The following is a 12282-nucleotide window of genomic DNA, read 5'->3' as shown; positions in this document are numbered from 1 at the left end:
TGTAGCTAAATACAACAGGAGTTTTCAGGAAGGTGGAGAGAGCAAATTAAAACTGTGATTACATCATCTACTAGAAAGCTGGGCCAGAGCTTGCCCTTGGTTTGATGTGCACTGTGCTGAGTGCCATTTCAGCTGTGCATTGCAGGGGCAGAGCCCAGGTCCATCCCTGCATCGCTGCTCAGACCCATAAATTTGGGGTAGAAATGCTATAAGCTTCTATCACTCATGCTTAAAAGAAATTGTTTACCAGTAGCAATCCCAGGGGGAGCAGGATTTAATATTCCAAGCCTTTGAAGGAAGAGTAGTTAGTAATTGAAGATTGGATTGGTATAAAATTTCATGAAAGAGATTACTTTCTCCAGGTAATGGCTGTATTTAATTTTTCAAAATGTTCATAAATGTGTGACCTATGACTTCTTCTCTTGTAGGTGTGTTTCAGAAAAATGATTAACTAAACTGTCTGGTATTTTGAATTGTTAAGCTTCAAGAATTGAAGTTTTTTGTATAAATATAAATTGGGTGTTGAATGTGGTTGTCTCCAGAATAATTGGTTTTTTGCTATCAAAACTTCGGTGCAACCAAGAATGTCTAATAACTGGAGGGCTAGGTTTCTTCAAAATAGCTTACAGGTAAAAATAAGTAAATTATAAGTGGGTTTTGGCCTTTTCTATTTCATCTGTGCTTAAGAGGTGAAAATAGTTTAGTGCCTTTTACTGTATGCACTTGGACACGTGAATTGATTTTCAGTGCTGGTGCTTGATCTACCATTCACTTTTTACTTGATATCATTAGATAAAATATTTAAAACAAATTTCCCAATGTCAAGCAATAAGACCTCGGTTAGGCAGCTGGTTCACTGCCAGGAAAGGTGTGGGGTTTCTTACCTCAGGGCAGCTCTCACATGTTAGTTATTCTTAGTAAAAGCTCAGACAGGCTTTGGCATGTTCCTCACACTGCCACACAAATAGAGAAGGTCATGTCCAGGTGTGGAGCAGAGTGAAGACAAGGTCTGAAACAGGTTTTATTGGCCAGAGGCACTCAGGCAGGCACGGTGAGGACAATGCACCAAAGTGAAGGAGCTGAAGGAGGGGGAAACAAAGCAGGGAGATGGGTATTAATGTACTTCAGATGAGTGAGAGTGATGAAAGACAGGACTTCAATTCATGCTAATTAGCTATGCACAGCGGGGGAAAAGATGGTAAATAATGCACCTCTTCAAAAGATGTATGGGCTGATCAGCCCCCCACAGCTGCCAGAGGGAGAGGCTGCAGTGCAGAGCTCAGACCTCAGGGAGTGCTGAGATCTTCCTTTGGGGCAGGGACAGACAGCAGGGAAAAGAAATCTTCCTGGTCTTTAAACTGACTGCAAGACTGAAGGGAGTGTGGATGGTGGTTCAGGGGTTTTACTTACCTGCAGCTGAAAGTTGCCTTCTTGCACAAAAGGTGATATTAATTGCTTTTATTTTGAGTCTCTGCTGGGGGTTCATTTTGGAGATGTTCAGCTGAGACTACTTCCTTGAGCATGTTTTTCTTTGGTCCTAATGTCTGTAAGCAGAAGCATGGAATAAAGCAGCAGTATAGACTTGTACAGTATGCCAGCATCAGACTTTTAAAATTCAGCTTCTTGAGCTCTTCTCATGTCCCTGGTGTGTCCCTGTTGTCCCAGATACTACATTTTCTTGAGGGAAAACCAACTATACTTTAACCTCAGCAACAACTTTTAAATTTTTTTCTCTTCATCTTTGGCAGAAGTTTTCAAACAAAGCTCACAGCTGACTTTCAGAATGATGCTTTTAAAGAACCTGTTATGTTTGCTTGTTTCCTAATTTCCATAAAGCCAGCATTTGCAAATAGTGCAACCCATTGGCTCTTGTCATGAAAGAAAGAAAAGGATTGGAGAATTCATTAGAAGAATGGGATTTTCTTGACCTCAGTACAGAAGCTGTTGTGAGGCCAGTTCAATGCTTGGACCATACAGCCCCCAGACTCTGAAAACATTAAATAGCACTAAAATTTTAGCTTTCCTTTAAAACATATAAATCCCCTCTCTTTACTCCTTATAAAAGGAAAACTTTTATAAATATCACTTAACTGTGCAGGGGTGAAATCTCTCTGGGTTTTTATGGCAGCAGGACCATAAAGGAGTTGCTGAAAGTCTGAATTGCTTCGTGCATCTGTGACCATGGGCCACGGAGCCCTGTGCCCAGCTGAATTCCTGCAGCAGTGAGATGTTAGGTGTGTATCAGTCTCTGCTCCAGTTAAATCTGCTGCTCCAAGAGCTGTATGCAAGGAAGGTGTGACTTGATGCACTTACTGCTTCCCTTTGCTTTAGTCCCAGCTCAGTTTTGTTTCTGACATGAAGTGCAAGCCATGGTGCAGACTCCAATTGCATGCTGTGGAAAGTTGACAGCAGTGTGGTCCTGTTGTCTTACAGAGCCTACAAAGGCTCTGTTCCAAGAATCAGGGTGTGTTAACTTGGAAATGGGGTTAGCGAGACAGCATCCTAACACAGTTGTCTCTGTCCTCTGCTATTAAAGCTGTGTTTTAGTGCCTTTTCCTGACAGTGTGTCCACAGCATTATATCTATTTGACATGATCATTTAAAAGCTGCTTTTCTTTCAGGCCTGTTCTTCTGTCCAAGACATTGTGAGATTGATATACAGCTCATCCTTTTTATCCTGTGCTGCTTGCTGCATGCCCTGTACAGGTGAGTGATTGGATTTGCCAATCTCAGGGATGCTTGTTTCTTCTCCATCCTATAAAAAAGACTACACAGTGAAAGGCACATACTCAGTTCTGCCAGACTTTTGGGGCAGCTTCTGTGGAGTTTCATAGTAGATAATGCCTTACCTAACTTGGATGAGCACACACTATGGGGATTACAGATAAGTCAGTATCTGAAGAAATTTATTCATTCTTCCTTTCAGAGGTAATGACTTTGCAACCAGAAGTGCCTTTTGCTTCACTTATATTTAGGCCCTGAGGTCATTAATTCTTAAATTTGGTTTCAGAAGCAGTTCTCATTTAAGCATTGACATTGGATCATACTAACATTTCTGCCCCATTAAATCAAGTGCTTTAATAAGAAAATGGTGTCATTGGTGGAGCCTTTACTTCCTTCCCTCTTCTGCCACTGCCTGGAATATAGGGACCCTTTCCTAAGCTGTGTCACTGTGGTTTACATTTGCTGCCCCCTTGCACACTTCTAATCTGTTTCCTTGGGGAAGGTTACTTCTGATGCTTTCAAAAACTGAATCTTGGAGACAGGTTTATTATAATTGACTTAACACATGCATTTTGAAGAATATGTAGGAGGGTATAGTTAACAAAGAAAGATATTCCAGTATCCAGTTCAAGAAAAATTTCTTAGTGTAAAATTTACTTTTGAGGTAGGTCTCCCAAGGAAACTGGGAAAAGGCAACATAGCATTTTTTTTTAAATAGCAAGCCCACAAAGTTTCAAGCCAAAAAGTCTTTTCTGGTGTTTTTTAAAACAAAGAAAAAAAAAACCCCAAAAAACCAAAGCAGAACACCTGCACGAAGCTAACTTAGAATGTCTGGAAAGTACAAAAACTAAGTCTGTGTAAACTTTCATACCAGCTGACCACTCTGTTCTAACAACAAGCCAGATGAAGCCCTTGTTTTCAGATGTTCAAGAAAGAAACCCTAATTACAGAGTTCCTACAAGGTGTTCTTACAGAGTTGAGCTTACTGCTTTCTAACTTGTACTGTTTTCTACTGGAGAACGTAATTTGGCCCTGCTTGGTATGGTGGCCTGTCAGAACAGTTGTTTTTTAATTAAGATTTTTTTTTCCTTTGCTCTTTACCTTTTGGAATAATGTCCATTAACATTGGAATAAAATAATACTCAAGAAGTGTGTTCTATTCCTAAAGAACTTGTTATAACACAAGATTATATCTGAGTAAAGAGGGTATAAATGCAAAGCTCTACCCACAATTGTTTGATAGTGCTTAGATGCAAAAGCAAATTTCAAGATCGCTTGCATGTTTTTTATATATAATATTAGTATTTGAGTTGTGTGTGTTTGCATACAAGGATGGCTATAAAAGTCCTAAGGCTTTAATTGTGCCTCTTAACCATTACAATTCTTCCATTTTTTGTAAATGAATCAAAGATTTATCAGGCTGAAAGACTGAGCTATTCAAGACCTTTTCCTGAGCATTAGGGGAGATGAGTATTGCTTGTGTGGATGTGTCCAGTGCAAAGGTGGATGGCAATACCACAAAGGAAGAACTAGATGAAACTTGAGAACTGCAATAATGGCAATAAAATTGTAATTCAGTTACATAAAATGCAAATTCATGCCCTTTGAAAGTAACAATTGGGATTTCTGCACTGTGTGAAGCTCATCAGTTGGAAACGACTGAGGGAGGAAAGGACTTTGTGTACTCTTTCACAGAACCAGGCACTAATGAGACAGAGACATAACAAAGATAAATGTGATCCTTCAGGATGCATTAAAATAGGTGGGATTTCTTCTCAAGGGAGAATAGGAAATGTTAATGTTGTTGAGCAAAGTAATGTAGTGACACTCCTCAAAAAAGCTGATGGCAATTCTGGTTACCCAGAATTGTTTGAGAAGTTGGGTTCAAATGGGAACATAAAGAAAAGGTCTAGTAATGTGAATGGATGACTTGCCATGAAAAAGAAAAAGGTGCAACTGTTAGACCTCTGATGCACTTGTAGAAAGTGTTTGCTTCTTCAGTGCTGGGAGGAGAAAAAGCTATTTAAATTCAGAGCAAATGTGTGTCTGGTAAAGGATTAATGTTTGGCTGAGAAGTAACTTCAGAGGTTCCCCAGCAGCCGTTCAGTAATTGCAGCGGGGGTCTAAAAACTGTGGTTGGTGTTAAAAGTAGTGCTGGATCAGTCTGTGAGTACTGCAGGGTGAGGTGGCTGTGGTCAAGAAGGCATGGTGCTACTGGAGCCACGGGGTGCTGCAGCAGGAATGGATGTTTGACAAGTCCCAGCATCCTCAAGGGTGATCACTCCATAGAGAAAAGGACCTGGGTGTCCCCTCACTCTTGTCACCCTGCAGCTGGGCAGCTCAGCCCAGCAGAGGCACCCTGAGAGCCACCAGTCCCTGAAAAAAGCAATCCCACTCTTGTTCTCCAGTTGTTCCACTGGAGATCGTGTGGGGGCTCGTGCAGTCCCAGATGAGTTCATTGAGGGTGTTAAAGTGGAAGCAGATAATCCTGTAAAGCATTCTCTGCATGGAGGGTTCACACACAGAGGCTCTCAGAATGGAGGGAGCAGAATGTGCAGCCACAGCATGCAGTGAAGAGAGAGACAGACCCAAGCCACTAGCCAAAACAGTGTTTTCAGAGTAAAAGATGCTGTTAATTGCATGGTACAAGGTTGTAAGGAAAATATCGAGCTCAAGTACCTCTACCTATTTCCACTCACCACTCTCACCCCCACCACTTTCCCCATTCACACATTTTTCTTCTAACAGCAGTAACTGAAGCTCAAAGGACTGAGCTCCAAGCTGTTAATGCTGGCCCAGGAGACAAACATGGTTTATCCCATGCTCGTGTGTGTTTGTGGCTCTGACACTCACAGCAGGTGGCCACAGTGAATCTGACCTGCAGCATTCTTTGCAAAGATTAATTTTTAACCAAGTCTGATTATTTTTAAGTATTGTAGAGGGATGTTTTCGGTATCTTACCTATTACATTGAATTTAGGTTGTTTATCTGCAACTGTGATCACACCAAGTGAGGTACTAGGTTAGATTTTATGGATTCTGAAACACAGCATTTACTGGTTGAGCAGAAGTGCCACTAATGTAACTTGCAAGAACAGCAATAAGGAAATATTTCAAAACATTGCCATAGATTAGGAAATGTGTGCCAGGTTCTGAGCAAGAGTTAGAATAAATGCAAGCTGTGGAATTGACCATAAGAGGCACTGAAGTCCTCCTGAGAGATAATCATTTAGCAATTCTCTGGAGAATATTGGTAACTTATGGGAGTGTTAGAGACAAGGAGAGGAATAAAAGCATAATTTGGTGTTCAATGATAATGGTGTTTATTCATAATTTCGGGAAGATCTAGAAATGAGCAAAGCAGGAAAGCAAATGAAGAAGCAGGCTAAATGGAAGGAACTAATCCAGTAACTGTTTATTGAGCTATGAGCATGACAAATTAAGGGCTTGGAAAAGCTCAAATTATTTTGGCTCAAGGGTAGTGTTACACCATGGTTTAGGTTTAATTTAAAAACTATTCTCAAATACTAATTTTTTTAATCTTATCTCTTGGAAAGTCATTTTCATCCCAAGTGTGTTTAGATGTATAACAAATAGGTATATCCAATCTATATAGTGATATAGAAATCCCCCTGGGGCTCCTGCCCTGTCCCAGGCTGCCCTTGCTCCAGCAGCCCCCGGGTGCTGCTTTCTTGCCAAGCCTCCACATGGCCCCTGCTGTGGGACCCGTGGGAAAGCATCTCCAGCTAGCAGAGGGTCCTGATGCCCTCTCCAGAGCTTTCAGCTGCATTCCAGCAAGAGCTCCTGGTGCAGACCTGAGACAGGAGTGAGGAAGGTGTTGAGGGGCATGGATGTGGATCTGCAGACAGTTTCTGCTTGAGGAGGAGACTGCAGCCGCTGTGAGCAAAGAGCCTCTCTTTCCTGCGCTCTCACCTCTGCTTCCTGGAAAGCAGAGGCTCAGGAGGAGTTAAAAACAGAGGTCTGCAGTGTCAAAGTAGACATCTTGTTTGAATCACTTGGAACTGAGTCCTTTGGGAGACAAGTTATGAACTGGGATCAAGCACTAGATGGACACATGCACATGGAGACCTCCCAGCTGCTGTATAATTCTTCCAAACTGCCCCAGTAAGACATAGACAATGTTTTACTGGTCATAGCAAAGAGCCAAACAAAAATCCACAAAATTATAGGCCAAAACACACTAGTTATTTTCTACTGAATGATAAAGTTCAGGGAATTACAGTGATATATTTCTTGTGCAGTACAGGAGCTGGTGCAGTGATAAGTACTGTCACATCTATTGGGCTTTTATTAAGTCAAAAATAAGGAAAAACCTAAGGCAGATAACTAATGCATTGTTGTTTTGTTTCTTTTTTCCTTTTAATAATGGAAGTGCTGGGGGTGGGTATGTTTTTTCAGAGGCAGAAACATGGTCAGGTTTATTTACAATCCAATTAGCAGCATGGTGTAAAGCAGAGTTTTAACCACAGCTGGCAGCCAAACACCACACAGCTGCTCCCTCATCAGGAAGGGGAAGGAATCTGAAGGGTTAAAGTGAGAATCCTGGGTTGAGATAAAGATGGTTTAATGGGTAAAGGAAAGGTGTTGCATGCAAGCAAAGCAAAGCAGAATTCCTAGAGATGTTTTATCCATGACTGCGCTGACATGCTCCAGCTGGAAGCCATCCCTCCAGCACCCTGGCTCCTCCATACCTGGGGTTTGGGCACTGCATTGGATGGGGGGGAAGTTCTGTGAAATGGACCTTGCATTGTGGGATGCAGACTTATCCTTTCTATTGCTCAGAGGATTTCCTGCTTTTCTCCTTGCTTTCAACAGCCTCAGTTTTGTGAAAGAGTTACCTTCTCTTTTAAATTATTTTGTTTCAAGCTAAATAATTCAGTAGACATCTTTACCTAGAAGATAAGTGACTACTGAAATCAGTTACATTGGTTTTCCAACTACCTCAAACACTTCAAAATGGATATTATTTGAAGTGAGAAAGCTGATGTTGCTTTCCAAGATGTAAAGATGGGTGGCTACACAAGGAGGCAAATGGGAAAATACAAGTCCCTCCCCTAAAGGAGAAATTAGGAGAGAGAAAAAGAAATTTCTTCAATGTATCCATCATCTGCAATAAACAGATAGCCATAAAGGTTACCTTAAAAATGGAGATTACTAAGGGAGAGTGATTCTCTGAATATATTGATTAGGGAGCTTGGAAAGAATAGTGGAAAGAGGGAAGTAAAAAACCTGAATTACCTTTAAAAAGAGTAAACTGATTCATTAAAGGCTTTGAGATGAAAATTGAGAATTGAAATTGAGCTACTGAATCTAACATCTAACTTGGTGTCTCATTTTAATAAAGTAATAGGAATAGAATTACAAAACCTGCAAATTCTGATAGCAGGCATGTCTATCTCCTGGTTAAAAGTGCTGAGGAGCCCTTTTTCCCCCCACACCCCCTGAACTCTGTAATTTTATGCTGGAAGAATAAGACTTATTCTTCTATGAGTCTCCTTTTGTGAATGTTTCCAACCTGGAGATGTTCCTGGTGAAGGGCCATGGTAAGTTTTGATGAGGAGCTTTTGTGTCTGCCTGCCCACCTTCCTCTTTATGAAGATTTTCTAATCACTGAAGTTATTTCTCACATAAGTTCTCTTTCTGTCACTGTGACAAATTTGCTTTAATAACTCTGGGTTTTCCCTGTTTTGTACAGCTGTCATTCCCCACTTATTTGAGGGAGGTGCATCTCTCTCAAGGGGATAATACCTTTTTTTTTTGAAGAGGTATTTCTTATGCTTCAGTTCACAGTTTTTATTGTTTGCACTGGATCTTTATATGGCAGCTTCTAGAGTATATTGAAAGTTATTATAATTTATACAAAAACATATTGTGAATTCAAAGGCAGGTGCACAGTTTATGCAAAGCAATCACATAATTTCTTTGAAATGTGGTGCCTGAACAAGGCATTATGAATGAGATTGACAGTGGTAGACTGAGTTTGAAGGAGTTCATTGTGTTTGAAAGGGAAGCTGCTTATGTGTTTCATTATGGGAAATGATGAAATTACATATTAAGATTTTGGTCTTAGCAACTCCAATAAAAAAAAGTCTTTTTCTATGCTGTGCCCTGGGGGGGACCCATGAATCTAAACCCACTTGCAAAGGAGATTGTGTTCACATATCCTGCTCTCCAGCTGCACAGAAAATCCACATACACTCAGCTTGTGCTGGCATGGATCTTTGCTTTCTAGGAAATATTTCAACCACTGCCCCAAAGTATCAGGGAACTTGCCAAGGACAACTGAATAGAGAGCAAGGTGGATAGTGCTGGTGAATGGTGAAGCTTAGAGCTGTGCAGGTGTAATACCCCTGTCGTAAAAATGGGTAATAAGTGCAATAAACCTCCTAATGGCAAAGAAATGCATCAGGAAAAAAACAAACAAGCAAAAAAGACAACCAAACTAACAAGAAACCATCCCTGCAGATACTACTAATAACGAACAACCTTTGAAAAATCCCAAGTTTTAGCTGGCTGCTGTCACAAATTGTTTAGCTCCCGTTCCCCCGGCCGCACCATCCAGAACAAAAACTTGGGGAATTACTTTTCCGTCGGGACAGTGTGATAAGATACTGCCATCTACAGGTAACACATCTCCTCTTGAGCTTTACTGCGTGCAAAAATGACTTTGGAGCTGCTGCTGCTGCTGCTGCTTACAACCCGATATTCCAGACTCTTTCTTCTGAATTCGAAGTACACATGTTAAAGAGAGCCCATGGGAAGCACATGTAGCTGCAGGGCATGCAGCAAAATTCCTGTTCTGCTTGCACAGTGTCTGGATGCAGGTATTTTGGCAGGCTCTGAGAATTTAAGCCACATCTGAAATATTTATGCACATGAAAATCTTTGTGCCCTGAGTAAAAATGCCTCTGAATTCTTGAGGGTTGTCACAAGCAGAAAAGGTAATTGTGTGTTTGGTGTCTGTTCATTGAGGCCTGAGGTTGGCACAGATTCCTCTGATCACAACTTCCCTCTCTTGCCCACTCTCTGTGTTAAGCTCTTAGGACAAAACCACGGTGTTATGTTGTGTTATTTGACTGCTGAGCTTTGAATATGACCAATGAGTTTTAATAATAGATTACAAATAACCATCATAGTGATGCCTCCATGATTTTCCATCAATTCATTGGATGAGCAAAAAATCAGGGTGCTAGATGAGAAGTACTGCTGAAGTTAGCATTACTTTAAGATTTTTAAGTAGTTTTAGTATTATCATTTCTATGGTTTTTCACATGTCGTCAGTTTTAAGGTACTGGTTTGCTCAAAGGATTTGAGGGAAGATTTGAAGCCATTAATTCTATATCAGACTTTGTTTCAGGCTTAATTGATTGTTAAGGGATATTACAGAATAGTCATGCTCTGGGAAGTAATGTGCTAGAAATAATCTTCCCTGAAGAATTGTATGGTTTGATGTATACTGCTGAAGCAGGAAATTGTGACCTTTTATTAAAAAGATAAAAAGCCTGAAAAATAAGTTTAACTTGTATAGTTTTATTTTGGAAATGGAGTCAAGTATCAGCAAAACTGTCTGTGGACTTGTATCTCAAGTGTGGAACAACTTGTTGGTGTGGTGATGTTGCACAAATCAGAGGAGGAGGCCTGTAAACTATGTGAATAGTGAAAGGGGTGAGATATTTGAGGGACTGGGTGTCCCAGTTCAAGAATGCTTTTGAATTCTTACCACCAAGTAGGTCCTTGGCTTTATCAAAATGTGTTTGAGCTGCAGCATGCGTGGAAAACACGTTTCACTTTGTAAAGCTACTGGAGCAGTATGGAGATCACTGTAAACATATGGCAAAGAATGCCTTATTGCATTGTATTATCTTGCCTTTCATGAGGCTGTATGTCACACAAATGTCACCATTAAAAGATAATAAAAAAGCTTAAACAGCTTTTACCTCTGATTTTCACATATCTTTAATCTTCAGAACTGTGCTACCTTGTGCTTCTGAATACAGCATTTCAAGGGAAGATAGCTAAAATCTGCAGGTAAAAACATTTTAAGATTCAAAGAATCCATTGTGTATTTGGATGTCAGGCACTACTAGAATTTATTTACCTTGTAATCTATCTTGAAAATAACTGGTTGGGTTTAGGGTTGTCAAATACCTGCTCCTAGCCTTAGTGGCTCGTGATGTGTAATTTTTAAACACTTGTTTCTCGAAGGAGGCTTCCCCACCTGATAAATGCTGTGCAATTGCACAGTTTAGAAGGATATAAGGGGGTGTTTCCTTTTCAGTTCTTTTCAGATAAGTTATGTCTTTGGGGACTGAGCAGGGACTGTGTGGTGGAGAAAGGAGCAGCAAAATTAGAAAGCTGTTCTTTCCAGTCTTCCTTATCACTCCTCATTCACTTTTGTCCCGTTACATTTGTAGGTGTGGACCTTTTTTTCCCTTTAAAAATGCTCGTCTTTATTTTCATTTTCCACCATGTAACCATCTCTTCTCTCTCTTTTAACTAGGGAAGGAGAGGATTTCTTCATTATAATGGTCAGGTTTTCCATGCCTTTTCATTCTGAATAGCTCAGGAGTTCTTGAAAAAGTTATCAAGAGTTTTCTTGACCAGACACCTTGACCAGAAACAATGTTGTGTCGAAACACAGATGTATATTAGATATACATTACATTGCATTACACAGATACATCAGATATACATTGCATTGGATATAATTATTGTTTCATCCCCAGTGACTTGAATTTTGGGCTTTGCTGCACACAGGGAAAGAAGCTCTCTGTTTGTGATTTCAGAATCCTTCATGTCCACTGGAAATACAGAATCATGCAACCAGTTGTGGTTGACATTTAGCCAGAAACTCACCTTCTGGACTTTTTGATGCTCTTCCAGATTTATTAAATGACCAAAATTAATTGCTGTGACAAGTTCAGTGCTGGTCACCAGAATTTGAAGGTGGCCATGTGAGCCACAGAGAGCTCTGCTGAGGAACTCTTGTCCCCGAGCAGCAAGGGGAGTGTGGCTGACAAGGGGCACCACATCCAACCCATGGCCAGGGGCACAGAAAAGTGGGGAACTGCTGCTCATGGTGGTAGGGGAGGCCAGGAGGAGAAGAAAGGTAACCTGATATGTTGGTAAGCAGACAAGGGAGCTGCAGAAATGAGGATTTGAGAGGGGTACAAGGAGGGATAGACATGTCTGAGGGAGTAGGGGATGTCTCCTGGGAAGAGGTCTCAGTGAAATGGATTCCTGAGTGCTGATCCAGCATGTTACACATGCTCTGAACTTCAAACCTATGGAGTCAATGCACTTAAGAGTAAGTGCATTTTAAGTATCTTACTGAGTCAGGCAAAGTGTGCAACTCCATGTTTAATTTAGCCCTTACAAACATTTAACTCTTCAGTGAGATTTCTGTGAGCTTTATCCTTTAAAAGGTTTGCAGGAACATGCATGTTTTTGTATGAGAGAAAATTCATCCAAGGCAACTTCTCTGGTAGCACAAACGCCTGGCATGCTTCTTTGTGGAGTTGTGCAATTATTTTTGGTT

Source organism: Fringilla coelebs (assembly GCF_963513975.1).
Source record: "Fringilla coelebs genome assembly, chromosome: 9".
NCBI lineage: Eukaryota > Metazoa > Chordata > Aves > Passeriformes > Fringillidae > Fringilla > Fringilla coelebs.
Note: the sequence above shows the minus strand (reverse complement) of the source record.